The sequence below is a fragment of the Harmonia axyridis genome, chromosome X (assembly GCF_914767665.1).
Source record: "Harmonia axyridis chromosome X, icHarAxyr1.1, whole genome shotgun sequence".
Taxonomy (NCBI): domain Eukaryota; kingdom Metazoa; phylum Arthropoda; class Insecta; order Coleoptera; family Coccinellidae; genus Harmonia; species Harmonia axyridis.
This window is the reverse complement of record NC_059508.1, coordinates 36,303,551-36,318,550: the sequence shown is the minus strand read 5'-3', so window position 1 is coordinate 36,318,550 and position 15,000 is coordinate 36,303,551. Positions and strand designations below refer to the sequence as shown.

The 15,000-nt window shown below is 41.5% G+C and overlaps 2 non-coding genes across 2 annotated transcripts in view; one reads left to right on the top strand and one right to left on the bottom strand.

Annotated features, from left to right (window-relative positions):
* The window catches only part of LOC123687713, a 1,906-nt gene extending 1,883 nt beyond the window's left edge, over nt 1-23 (bottom strand). Inside the window, exon 1 of the ribosomal RNA XR_006749423.1 lies at nt 1-23. This exon is cut by the window's left edge and continues 1,883 nt beyond it. This is a non-coding gene — a ribosomal RNA (small subunit ribosomal RNA).
* A 3,635-nt stretch (nt 24-3,658) lies between these two features.
* LOC123688355 lies at nt 3,659-3,777 on the top strand. The gene has a single exon (XR_006749882.1). It is a non-coding gene; the product is annotated as a 5S ribosomal RNA (ribosomal RNA).
* The last annotated feature ends 11,223 nt before the right edge of the window (nt 3,778-15,000 follow it).

Sequence of the window (15,000 nt, the reverse complement as noted above, 5' to 3'; positions counted from 1 at the left end):
CTACTGGCAGGATCAACCAGGGAACTGCGTGCTTATACGATCGGTCCACGAGATTGCCGGTATGGCCAAACCCGTTCGCCTCTCGTCATGTGGCACTAGCCATGTCGATTGACTTCGACTAGCGCCGCACATCAGTAAGTGCAAGTCCTCGACGAAACGACGTAACAGCCCCCAGTCAGCATGAGACTCAAGCTATATATACATCATCATCATCTCGGACAAAACACCGATCAAAAATGAGAAAGTTTCTAGAAACAATCCCTCGCCAAGGCGTCCATATATAATACGAACCCCCGGCTATCAACTAATTTCTTATACACATTCCATCTCGACCCTTCGCTATACATGTGAATATAACGACACGGTGATTCGAGATTCAACAATATTTGTCGCTCGGAACGAATTGAGTGGTTGCAAATTTTTTGTGAACATAACCCGCAACGGGCAGAGGATCACGATTTTAAGGTTGGTCGCTTAAAGGCCATTCGACTACAAAGAGACGAAGCGGACCGCGACCTCGCTGCATGAGGTTGACGAAAGCGACCCAAGATGCGAAAGCCGAAACCAACACACCTTGCCAGTACCCAAACGCCGAGGTCGGATTCGGGTCTACCACTTACCAACTGAATATCATCCTAAAAAGAACTCCAAACAGTCTAGGACAGGACCCATTCTCCACCCCTTCTATATATGTCAGGAGAACCCCGGATTCCCCTCCAGACACGATTTAGCAAACTTTTCCCGATCGATCCGACCCACCGAGGCCGTTTCGACCGTTCGCCGCGCCTACTAGAGCTGATTTCTTCGGACTCCGATCAGAAAATCCGCCGATGCATGTCGTTAACACCTAGTCCGCCTCGTCCGATCGATCGAGGCCGTTTCGACCGTTCGCCGCGCCTACTAGAGCTGATTTCTTCGGACTCCGATCAGAAAATCCGCCGATGCATGTCGTTAACACCTAGTCCGCCTCGTCCGATCGATCTAGGCCGTCTCGAACCACCCATCGCGCATCGAAAGTCGCATCTCTCGAACTCCGATCCGGAAATCGGCCGATGCATCACGTTAACTATTTCTTATATATCTAATATAATATACATGGAGACGGTAAGAATTCTTTTAATCGAAGATATACATATACTTCTCATCAATATCCAAAAGCTTATCGAAAAATAAATTACTCAACTTTTACGTGAAGAATCGTTCACCCAAACCTTATCCCCTATATATGTCAGGAGAACCCAAGGTTCCCCTCCAGACACGATTTAGCAAACTTTTCCCGATCGATCCGACCCACCGAGGCCGTCTCGACCGTCCGCTGCGCCTACTAGGGCCGATTTCTTCGGACTCCGATCAGAAAATATACCGATGCATGTCGTTAACACCTAGTCCGCCTCGTCCGATCTATCTAAACAGTCTCGACGCACCCAACACTCTTTCAAAGTCGGATTACTCGGACTCAATCTGAAAATGGACCGATGCATGACGTCAACACTTAGCCCGCCTCGTCTGATCTATCTAAGCCATCTCGACCCACCCAACACGCCTTCCAAGTCGGATCACTCGGACTTCGATCTGAAAATCTCCGGACTCATTTTTATGAATATCCCCAGTCAGTAAGAACGTTATTTCGCCAATATATACCAACAATAAACCATATTCCAATAGCTGAACCAAAAATATAATTCCCGATCCAAACGTTCTGCATCGCCCAACGCGACCACCTTCCCTATATATGTCAGGAGAGCACAGGGTTCCCCTCCAGACAACACTTACGCTCTATCCCCGACTCTCGGTCGATCGATAGGCCAGGTCAGCGGAGTCTGTTTCGGCCGAAGCTCGGACTTTGGTCAAAATGTTCCGATACAAAATTTGAACCAAGATAGATACAGATATGATTCCTTCTTAAATATACGTTGATTATCGAACAGAATATGGTAAATATTTTGCGATGACCGAGGATTTCATGAATTTTTTTTTTTTTTCGAAAAAATTTTCTATTATCGGAATTTCCTCAAATTTCATTTGGTTGCCTCCTAATGCTTATTAAAAATGATAACCAACAATCAGAATCATTATTTATCATTTATTTCAATTTTTATAATGAAAAACGTTCACGTCCTTTCGCGCCTCTCGATCGTCGTTTACGTGATGCATCGGTCAGCCCTAGTTTACGTGGTGCATCGGTAAGATCGAGTTCACGTTCTGCATCGGTCTGCCCGAGTTTACGTGGTGCATCGGTAAGATCGAGATTACGTGGTGCATCGGTAAGATCGAGTTCACGTTCTGCATCGGTCTGCCTGAGTTTACGTGGTGCATCGGTATGATCGAGTTTACGTTCTGCATCGGTGTGATCTAGTTTACGTTGTGCATCGGTAAGATCGAGATTACGTGAAGCATCGGTATGATCGAGTTTACGTTCTGCATCGGTCTGGACTCTGAGATATATTTTCGACGTGAAAATGTTCCGATACAACTTTTGAACCAGGATAGTTAGAGAGATGATTTTTTCTGGGATGTACGTTGATTGGGGAATGGATTGTGGAAAATAACTTGCCATGACCGAGGTGTTCTCGAATTTTTTTTTTTTTTCGAAAAATATTTTCTGATTTTGGATTTCACTCAAATTTGATTTCGTTGCCTTCTAATGTGTTCTAAAAGAGTAAATCAGTAATCAGAATCGAAAAATATTTTTCGGATTTTTTTTTTTTTGAAAAAAAATTTTCTGATTTTGGAATTTCCTCAAATTTGATTTGGTTGCCTTCTAATGTGTTTTTAAAGCGTAAATCAGTAATCAGAATCAATATTCATTGTCGACTTTAATTTTTATAAGGAAAAATGTTCACGTCCTTAAACGCCTCCCCATCATTAGCCCGAGTCCAAGTCGATGTCAGTCCCGAGCGGACGGTGTCAGATACTACCTATCGCCCCGGTCTGGACTTGGCGAGGTATTTCGACGTGAAATGTTCCGATACAACTTTTGAACCAGGATAGTTAGAGAGATGATTTCTTCTATGTTGTACGTTGATTGTGGAATGGATTGTGGGAAATAACTTGCCATGACCCAGGTGTTCTTGAATTTTTTTTTTTTTCGAAAAAAATTTTCTGATCTTGAAATTTCCTCAAATCTGATTGCGTTGCCTTCTAATGTGTACTAAAAGAGTAAATCAGTAATCAGAATCAATATTCATTGTCGACTTTAATTTTTATAAGGAAAAATGTTCACGTCCTTAAACGCCTCTCCATCGTTACCCCGACTCCAAGACGATGTTAGACCGGAGCGGACGGTGTCAAATGCGACCGATCTCCCCGGTCTGGACTTAGCGAGATATTCCGACGTGAAATGTTCCGATACAAAAATTTAACTGTGATAGTTAGAGAGATGGTTCCTTTTGTGATGTACGTTGATTGTGTAATAGAATATGGAAATAAACTTGAGATGACCGAGGTCTTCTGGGATTTTTTTTTTTTTTCGAAAAATATTTTTCGATTTCGGAAATCCCTCAAATTTCATTGAGATATGTCCTAATGTGTTCTTAAAACTTAAATCAACAATCAGAATTAATATCCAAAAGTTATTTCATTTTTTATAAGGAAAAACGTTCACGTCCTTTCCGCTCCCAAAAAGTGAGATATCATAGAAAATATCGCTATATTTGTTGTTTACGGCCATACCACGCTGAAATTGCCAGTTCTCGTCAGAACACTGAAGCCAAGCAGCGTCGGGCGCGGTTAGTACTTGGATGGGTGACCGCTTGGGAACACCGCGTGCTGTAAGCTTTTTTTTTACGTTCTGCATCGGTCTGCCGAGATAACGTGGTGCATCGGTATGATCGAGTTTACGTTCTGCATCGGTAAGATCGAGATTACGTGATGCATCGGTAAGATTGAGATTACGTGGTGCATCGGTAAGATCGAGTTTACGTGGTGCATCGGTAAGATCCAATTCACGTTCTGCATCGGTAAGATCCAGTTCACGTGGTGCATCGGTAAGATCGAGATTACGTGGTGCATCGGTAAGATCGAGTTTACGTGGTGCATCGGTAAGATCCAATTCACGTTCTGCATCGGTAAGATCCAGTTCACGTGGTGCATCGGTAAGATTGAGATTACGTGGTGCATCGGTAAGATCGAGTTTACGTGGTGCATCGGTAAGATCCAATTCACGTTCTGCATCGGTAAGATCCAGTTCACGTGGTGCATCGGTAAGATTGAGATTACGTGGTGCATCGGTAAGATCGAGTTTACGTGGTGCATCGGTAAGATCCAATTCACGTTCTGCATCGGTAAGATCCAGTTCACGTGGTGCATCGGTAAGATCGAGATTACGTGGTGCATCGGTAAGATCGAGTTTACGTGGTGCATCGGTAAGATCCAATTCACGTTCTGCATCGGTAAGATCCAGTTCACGTGGTGCATCGGTAAGATTGAGATTACGTGGTGCATCGGTAAGATCCAGTTCACGTGGTGCATCGGTAAGATGGAGATTACGTGGTGCATCGGTAAGATCGAGATTACGTGGTGCATCGGTAAGATCTACTTTACGTTCTGCATCGGTCTGCCCTTGTTTACGTGGTGCATCGGTAAGATCGAGATTACGTGAAGCATCGGTATGATCGAGTTTACGTTCTGCATCGGTCTGCCCGATATTACGTGGTGCATCGGTCTGCCCTAGTTTACGTGGTGCATCGGTTTGGACTTAGAGATATATTTTCGACGTGAAAATGTTCCGATACAACTTTTGAACCAGGATAGTTAGAGAGATGATTTTTTCTGGGATGTACGTGGATCGGGGAATGGATTGTGGGAAATAACTTGCCATGACCGAGGTGTCCTCGAATTTTTTTTTTTTTCGAAAAAAATTTTCTGATTGTGGAATTTTCTCAAATTTGATTTGGTTGCCTCCTAATGTGTTCTAAAAGAGTAAATCAGTAATCGGAATCGAAAAATATTTTTCGGATTTTTTTTTTTTTCGAAAAAAATTTTCTGATCGTGGAATTTCCTCAAATTCGATTTGGTTGCCTTCTAATGTGTTTTTAAAGCGTAAATCAGTAATCAGAATCAATATTCATTGTCGACTTTAATTTTTATAAGGAAAAATGTTCACGTCCTTAAACGCCTCCCCATCATCAGCCCGAGTCCAAGTCGATGTCAGTCCCGAGCGGACGGTGTCAGATACTACCTATCGCCGAGGTCTGGACTTGGCGAGATATTACGACGTGAAATGTTCCGATACAACTTTTGAACCAGGATAGTTAGAGAGATGATTTCTTCTATGTTGTACGTTGATTGTGGAATGAAATACGGAAAATAACTCGCCATGACCGAGGTGATTACGATTTTTTTTTTTTTTCGAAAAAAATTTTCTGATCGTGGAATTTTCTCAAATTTGATTTGGTTGCCTCCTTATATGTTCTAGTAGCGATAATCAACAATCAGAATCAAAATCCATGGTCGGGTTTGATTTTTATAAGGAAAAATGTTCACGTCCTTTTTTACAACCCCGACTCATTGACGATGTTAGAACCGAGCCGGCGGTGTCAGATACGACCGATCGCCCCGGTCCCGATCGTCATTTACGTTGTGCATCGGTCTGCCCGAGATTACGTGGTGCATCGGTATGATCGAGTTTACGTGGTGCATCGGTAAGATCCAATTCACGTTCTGCATCGGTAAGATCCAATTCACGTTCTGCATCGGTAAGATCCAGTTCACGTGGTGCATCGGTAAGATGGAGATTACGTGGTGCATCGGTAAGATCGAGATTACGTGGTGCATCGGTAAGATCTACTTTACGTTCTGCATCGGTCTGCCCTTGTTTACGTGGTGCATCGGTAAGATCGAGATTACGTGAAGCATCGGTATGATCGAGTTTACGTTCTGCATCGGTCTGCCCGATATTACGTGGTGCATCGGTCTGCCCTAGTTTACGTGGTGCATCGGTTTGGACTTAGAGATATATTTTCGACGTGAAAATGTTCCGATACAACTTTTGAACCAGGATAGTTAGAGAGATGATTTTTTCTGGGATGTACGTGGATCGGGGAATGGATTGTGGGAAATAACTTGCCATGACCGAGGTGTCCTCGAATTTTTTTTTTTTTCGAAAAAAATTTTCTGATTGTGGAATTTTCTCAAATTTGATTTGGTTGCCTCCTAATGTGTTCTAAAAGAGTAAATCAGTAATCGGAATCGAAAAATATTTTTCGGATTTTTTTTTTTTTCGAAAAAAATTTTCTGATCGTGGAATTTCCTCAAATTCGATTTGGTTGCCTTCTAATGTGTTTTTAAAGCGTAAATCAGTAATCAGAATCAATATTCATTGTCGACTTTAATTTTTATAAGGAAAAATGTTCACGTCCTTAAACGCCTCCCCATCATCAGCCCGAGTCCAAGTCGATGTCAGTCCCGAGCGGACGGTGTCAGATACTACCTATCGCCGAGGTCTGGACTTGGCGAGATATTACGACGTGAAATGTTCCGATACAACTTTTGAACCAGGATAGTTAGAGAGATGATTTCTTCTATGTTGTACGTTGATTGTGGAATGAAATACGGAAAATAACTCGCCATGACCGAGGTGATTACGATTTTTTTTTTTTTTCGAAAAAAATTTTCTGATCGTGGAATTTTCTCAAATTTGATTTGGTTGCCTCCTTATATGTTCTAGTAGCGATAATCAACAATCAGAATCAAAATCCATGGTCGGGTTTGATTTTTATAAGGAAAAATGTTCACGTCCTTTTTTACAACCCCGACTCATTGACGATGTTAGAACCGAGCCGGCGGTGTCAGATACGACCGATCGCCCCGGTCCCGATCGTCATTTACGTTGTGCATCGGTCTGCCCGAGATTACGTGGTGCATCGGTATGATCGAGTTTACGTGGTGCATCGGTAAGATCCAATTCACGTTCTGCATCGGTAAGATCCAATTCACGTTCTGCATCGGTAAGATCCAGTTCACGTGGTGCATCGGTAAGATGGAGATTACGTGGTGCATCGGTAAGATCGAGATTACGTGGTGCATCGGTAAGATCTACTTTACGTTCTGCATCGGTCTGCCCTTGTTTACGTGGTGCATCGGTAAGATCGAGATTACGTGAAGCATCGGTATGATCGAGTTTACGTTCTGCATCGGTCTGCCCGATATTACGTGGTGCATCGGTCTGCCCTAGTTTACGTGGTGCATCGGTTTGGACTTAGAGATATATTTTCGACGTGAAAATGTTCCGATACAACTTTTGAACCAGGATAGTTAGAGAGATGATTTTTTCTGGGATGTACGTGGATCGGGGAATGGATTGTGGGAAATAACTTGCCATGACCGAGGTGTCCTCGAATTTTTTTTTTTTTCGAAAAAAATTTTCTGATTGTGGAATTTTCTCAAATTTGATTTGGTTGCCTCCTAATGTGTTCTAAAAGAGTAAATCAGTAATCGGAATCGAAAAATATTTTTCGGATTTTTTTTTTTTTCGAAAAAAATTTTCTGATCGTGGAATTTCCTCAAATTCGATTTGGTTGCCTTCTAATGTGTTTTTAAAGCGTAAATCAGTAATCAGAATCAATATTCATTGTCGACTTTAATTTTTATAAGGAAAAATGTTCACGTCCTTAAACGCCTCCCCATCATCAGCCCGAGTCCAAGTCGATGTCAGTCCCGAGCGGACGGTGTCAGATACTACCTATCGCCGAGGTCTGGACTTGGCGAGATATTACGACGTGAAATGTTCCGATACAACTTTTGAACCAGGATAGTTAGAGAGATGATTTCTTCTATGTTGTACGTTGATTGTGGAATGAAATACGTAAAATAACTCGCCATGACCGAGGTGATTACGTTTTTTTTTTTTTTTCGAAAAAAATTTTCTGATCGTGGAATTTTCTCAAATTTGATTTGGTTGCCTCCTTATATGTTCTAGTAGCGATAATCAACAATCAGAATCAAAATCCATGGTCGGGTTTGATTTTTATAAGGAAAAATGTTCACGTCCTTTTTTACAACCCCGACTCATTGACGATGTTAGAACCGAGCCGGCGGTGTCAGATACGACCGATCGCCCCGGTCCCGATCGTCATTTACGTTGTGCATCGGTCTGCCCGAGATTACGTGGTGCATCGGTATGATCGAGTTTACGTGGTGCATCGGTAAGATCCAATTCACGTTCTGCATCGGTAAGATCCAATTCACGTTCTGCATCGGTAAGATCCAGTTCACGTGGTGCATCGGTAAGATGGAGATTACGTGGTGCATCGGTAAGATCGAGATTACGTGGTGCATCGGTAAGATCTACTTTACGTTCTGCATCGGTCTGCCCTTGTTTACGTGGTGCATCGGTAAGATCGAGATTACGTGAAGCATCGGTATGATCGAGTTTACGTTCTGCATCGGTCTGCCCGATATTACGTGGTGCATCGGTCTGCCCTAGTTTACGTGGTGCATCGGTTTGGACTTAGAGATATATTTTCGACGTGAAAATGTTCCGATACAACTTTTGAACCAGGATAGTTAGAGAGATGATTTTTTCTGGGATGTACGTGGATCGGGGAATGGATTGTGGGAAATAACTTGCCATGACCGAGGTGTCCTCGAATTTTTTTTTTTTTCGAAAAAAATTTTCTGATTGTGGAATTTTCTCAAATTTGATTTGGTTGCCTCCTAATGTGTTCTAAAAGAGTAAATCAGTAATCGGAATCGAAAAATATTTTTCGGATTTTTTTTTTTTTCGAAAAAAATTTTCTGATCGTGGAATTTCCTCAAATTCGATTTGGTTGCCTTCTAATGTGTTTTTAAAGCGTAAATCAGTAATCAGAATCAATATTCATTGTCGACTTTAATTTTTATAAGGAAAAATGTTCACGTCCTTAAACGCCTCCCCATCATCAGCCCGAGTCCAAGTCGATGTCAGTCCCGAGCGGACGGTGTCAGATACTACCTATCGCCGAGGTCTGGACTTGGCGAGATATTACGACGTGAAATGTTCCGATACAACTTTTGAACCAGGATAGTTAGAGAGATGATTTCTTCTATGTTGTACGTTGATTGTGGAATGAAATACGGAAAATAACTCGCCATGACCGAGGTGATTACGATTTTTTTTTTTTTTCGAAAAAAATTTTCTGATCGTGGAATTTTCTCAAATTTGATTTGGTTGCCTCCTTATATGTTCTAGTAGCGATAATCAACAATCAGAATCAAAATCCATGGTCGGGTTTGATTTTTATAAGGAAAAATGTTCACGTCCTTTTTTACAACCCCGACTCATTGACGATGTTAGAACCGAGCCGGCGGTGTCAGATACGACCGATCGCCCCGGTCCCGATCGTCATTTACGTTGTGCATCGGTCTGCCCGAGATTACGTGGTGCATCGGTATGATCGAGTTTACGTGGTGCATCGGTAAGATCCAATTCACGTTCTGCATCGGTAAGATCCAATTCACGTTCTGCATCGGTAAGATCCAGTTCACGTGGTGCATCGGTAAGATGGAGATTACGTGGTGCATCGGTAAGATCGAGATTACGTGGTGCATCGGTAAGATCTACTTTACGTTCTGCATCGGTCTGCCCTTGTTTACGTGGTGCATCGGTAAGATCGAGATTACGTGAAGCATCGGTATGATCGAGTTTACGTTCTGCATCGGTCTGCCCGATATTACGTGGTGCATCGGTCTGCCCTAGTTTACGTGGTGCATCGGTTTGGACTTAGAGATATATTTTCGACGTGAAAATGTTCCGATACAACTTTTGAACCAGGATAGTTAGAGAGATGATTTTTTCTGGGATGTACGTGGATCGGGGAATGGATTGTGGGAAATAACTTGCCATGACCGAGGTGTCCTCGAATTTTTTTTTTTTTCGAAAAAAATTTTCTGATTGTGGAATTTTCTCAAATTTGATTTGGTTGCCTCCTAATGTGTTCTAAAAGAGTAAATCAGTAATCGGAATCGAAAAATATTTTTCGGATTTTTTTTTTTTTCGAAAAAAATTTTCTGATCGTGGAATTTCCTCAAATTCGATTTGGTTGCCTTCTAATGTGTTTTTAAAGCGTAAATCAGTAATCAGAATCAATATTCATTGTCGACTTTAATTTTTATAAGGAAAAATGTTCACGTCCTTAAACGCCTCCCCATCATCAGCCCGAGTCCAAGTCGATGTCAGTCCCGAGCGGACGGTGTCAGATACTACCTATCGCCGAGGTCTGGACTTGGCGAGATATTACGACGTGAAATGTTCCGATACAACTTTTGAACCAGGATAGTTAGAGAGATGATTTCTTCTATGTTGTACGTTGATTGTGGAATGAAATACGGAAAATAACTCGCCATGACCGAGGTGATTACGATTTTTTTTTTTTTTCGAAAAAAATTTTCTGATCGTGGAATTTTCTCAAATTTGATTTGGTTGCCTCCTTATATGTTCTAGTAGCGATAATCAACAATCAGAATCAAAATCCATGGTCGGGTTTGATTTTTATAAGGAAAAATGTTCACGTCCTTTTTTACAACCCCGACTCATTGACGATGTTAGAACCGAGCCGGCGGTGTCAGATACGACCGATCGCCCCGGTCCCGATCGTCATTTACGTTGTGCATCGGTCTGCCCGAGATTACGTGGTGCATCGGTATGATCGAGTTTACGTGGTGCATCGGTAAGATCCAATTCACGTTCTGCATCGGTAAGATCCAATTCACGTTCTGCATCGGTAAGATCCAGTTCACGTGGTGCATCGGTAAGATGGAGATTACGTGGTGCATCGGTAAGATCGAGATTACGTGGTGCATCGGTAAGATCTACTTTACGTTCTGCATCGGTCTGCCCTTGTTTACGTGGTGCATCGGTAAGATCGAGATTACGTGAAGCATCGGTATGATCGAGTTTACGTTCTGCATCGGTCTGCCCGATATTACGTGGTGCATCGGTCTGCCCTAGTTTACGTGGTGCATCGGTTTGGACTTAGAGATATATTTTCGACGTGAAAATGTTCCGATACAACTTTTGAACCAGGATAGTTAGAGAGATGATTTTTTCTGGGATGTACGTGGATCGGGGAATGGATTGTGGGAAATAACTTGCCATGACCGAGGTGTCCTCGAATTTTTTTTTTTTTCGAAAAAAATTTTCTGATTGTGGAATTTTCTCAAATTTGATTTGGTTGCCTCCTAATGTGTTCTAAAAGAGTAAATCAGTAATCGGAATCGAAAAATATTTTTCGGATTTTTTTTTTTTTCGAAAAAAATTTTCTGATCGTGGAATTTCCTCAAATTCGATTTGGTTGCCTTCTAATGTGTTTTTAAAGCGTAAATCAGTAATCAGAATCAATATTCATTGTCGACTTTAATTTTTATAAGGAAAAATGTTCACGTCCTTAAACGCCTCCCCATCATCAGCCCGAGTCCAAGTCGATGTCAGTCCCGAGCGGACGGTGTCAGATACTACCTATCGCCGAGGTCTGGACTTGGCGAGATATTACGACGTGAAATGTTCCGATACAACTTTTGAACCAGGATAGTTAGAGAGATGATTTCTTCTATGTTGTACGTTGATTGTGGAATGAAATACGGAAAATAACTCGCCATGACCGAGGTGATTACGATTTTTTTTTTTTTTCGAAAAAAATTTTCTGATCGTGGAATTTTCTCAAATTTGATTTGGTTGCCTCCTTATATGTTCTAGTAGCGATAATCAACAATCAGAATCAAAATCCATGGTCGGGTTTGATTTTTATAAGGAAAAATGTTCACGTCCTTTTTTACAACCCCGACTCATTGACGATGTTAGAACCGAGCCGGCGGTGTCAGATACGACCGATCGCCCCGGTCCCGATCGTCATTTACGTTGTGCATCGGTCTGCCCGAGATTACGTGGTGCATCGGTATGATCGAGTTTACGTGGTGCATCGGTAAGATCCAATTCACGTTCTGCATCGGTAAGATCCAATTCACGTTCTGCATCGGTAAGATCCAGTTCACGTGGTGCATCGGTAAGATGGAGATTACGTGGTGCATCGGTAAGATCGAGATTACGTGGTGCATCGGTAAGATCTACTTTACGTTCTGCATCGGTCTGCCCTTGTTTACGTGGTGCATCGGTAAGATCGAGATTACGTGAAGCATCGGTATGATCGAGTTTACGTTCTGCATCGGTCTGCCCGATATTACGTGGTGCATCGGTCTGCCCTAGTTTACGTGGTGCATCGGTTTGGACTTAGAGATATATTTTCGACGTGAAAATGTTCCGATACAACTTTTGAACCAGGATAGTTAGAGAGATGATTTTTTCTGGGATGTACGTGGATCGGGGAATGGATTGTGGGAAATAACTTGCCATGACCGAGGTGTCCTCGAATTTTTTTTTTTTTCGAAAAAAATTTTCTGATTGTGGAATTTTCTCAAATTTGATTTGGTTGCCTCCTAATGTGTTCTAAAAGAGTAAATCAGTAATCGGAATCGAAAAATATTTTTCGGATTTTTTTTTTTTTCGAAAAAAATTTTCTGATCGTGGAATTTCCTCAAATTCGATTTGGTTGCCTTCTAATGTGTTTTTAAAGCGTAAATCAGTAATCAGAATCAATATTCATTGTCGACTTTAATTTTTATAAGGAAAAATGTTCACGTCCTTAAACGCCTCCCCATCATCAGCCCGAGTCCAAGTCGATGTCAGTCCCGAGCGGACGGTGTCAGATACTACCTATCGCCGAGGTCTGGACTTGGCGAGATATTACGACGTGAAATGTTCCGATACAACTTTTGAACCAGGATAGTTAGAGAGATGATTTCTTCTATGTTGTACGTTGATTGTGGAATGAAATACGGAAAATAACTCGCCATGACCGAGGTGATTACGATTTTTTTTTTTTTTCGAAAAAAATTTTCTGATCGTGGAATTTTCTCAAATTTGATTTGGTTGCCTCCTTATATGTTCTAGTAGCGATAATCAACAATCAGAATCAAAATCCATGGTCGGGTTTGATTTTTATAAGGAAAAATGTTCACGTCCTTTTTTACAACCCCGACTCATTGACGATGTTAGAACCGAGCCGGCGGTGTCAGATACGACCGATCGCCCCGGTCCCGATCGTCATTTACGTTGTGCATCGGTCTGCCCGAGATTACGTGGTGCATCGGTATGATCGAGTTTACGTGGTGCATCGGTAAGATCCAATTCACGTTCTGCATCGGTAAGATCCAATTCACGTTCTGCATCGGTAAGATCCAGTTCACGTGGTGCATCGGTAAGATGGAGATTACGTGGTGCATCGGTAAGATCGAGATTACGTGGTGCATCGGTAAGATCTACTTTACGTTCTGCATCGGTCTGCCCTTGTTTACGTGGTGCATCGGTAAGATCGAGATTACGTGAAGCATCGGTATGATCGAGTTTACGTTCTGCATCGGTCTGCCCGATATTACGTGGTGCATCGGTCTGCCCTAGTTTACGTGGTGCATCGGTTTGGACTTAGAGATATATTTTCGACGTGAAAATGTTCCGATACAACTTTTGAACCAGGATAGTTAGAGAGATGATTTTTTCTGGGATGTACGTGGATCGGGGAATGGATTGTGGGAAATAACTTGCCATGACCGAGGTGTCCTCGAATTTTTTTTTTTTTCGAAAAAAATTTTCTGATTGTGGAATTTTCTCAAATTTGATTTGGTTGCCTCCTAATGTGTTCTAAAAGAGTAAATCAGTAATCGGAATCGAAAAATATTTTTCGGATTTTTTTTTTTTTCGAAAAAAATTTTCTGATCGTGGAATTTCCTCAAATTCGATTTGGTTGCCTTCTAATGTGTTTTTAAAGCGTAAATCAGTAATCAGAATCAATATTCATTGTCGACTTTAATTTTTATAAGGAAAAATGTTCACGTCCTTAAACGCCTCCCCATCATCAGCCCGAGTCCAAGTCGATGTCAGTCCCGAGCGGACGGTGTCAGATACTACCTATCGCCGAGGTCTGGACTTGGCGAGATATTACGACGTGAAATGTTCCGATACAACTTTTGAACCAGGATAGTTAGAGAGATGATTTCTTCTATGTTGTACGTTGATTGTGGAATGAAATACGGAAAATAACTCGCCATGACCGAGGTGATTACGATTTTTTTTTTTTTTCGAAAAAAATTTTCTGATCGTGGAATTTTCTCAAATTTGATTTGGTTGCCTCCTTATATGTTCTAGTAGCGATAATCAACAATCAGAATCAAAATCCATGGTCGGGTTTGATTTTTATAAGGAAAAATGTTCACGTCCTTTTTTACAACCCCGACTCATTGACGATGTTAGAACCGAGCCGGCGGTGTCAGATACGACCGATCGCCCCGGTCCCGATCGTCATTTACGTTGTGCATCGGTCTGCCCGAGATTACGTGGTGCATCGGTCTGGACTTAGAGATATATTTTCGACGTGAAAATGTTCCGATACAACTTTTGAACTAGGATAGTTAGAGAGATGATTTTTTCTGGGATGTACGTTGATTGGGGAATGGATTGTGGGAAATAACTTGCCATGACCGAGGTGTTCTCGAATTTTTTTTTTTTTTTCGAAAAAAATTTTCTGATTGTGGAATTTTCTCAAATTTGATTTGGTTGCCTCCTAATGTGTTCTAATAGCGATAATCAACAATCAGAATCAAAATCCATGGTCGGGTTTGATTTTTATAAGGAATAATGTTCACGTCCTTTTTCGCCTATGTTCTTTTTCGACGTGAAAAGTTCCGATACAACTTTTGAACCAGGATAGTTAGAGAGATGATTTTTTCTGGGATGTATGTTGATTGACGTACGAAACTTGGAAAAAAAATAGAAAAGACCGAGGTACTCTAGAAAAAAAATTTATTGAAAATATTTTTTTGATTTCGGAATTAATTCGAAATTCATTCAGATGTCTTCTATCAATATCGCGAAAGAAAAATCAATAATCAGAATCGATATTCATCTAAGATTATTTCCTTTTGGATTGTGTTAACATTCGGTACGATCTTGTCTACGTGATGCATCGGTTTGTT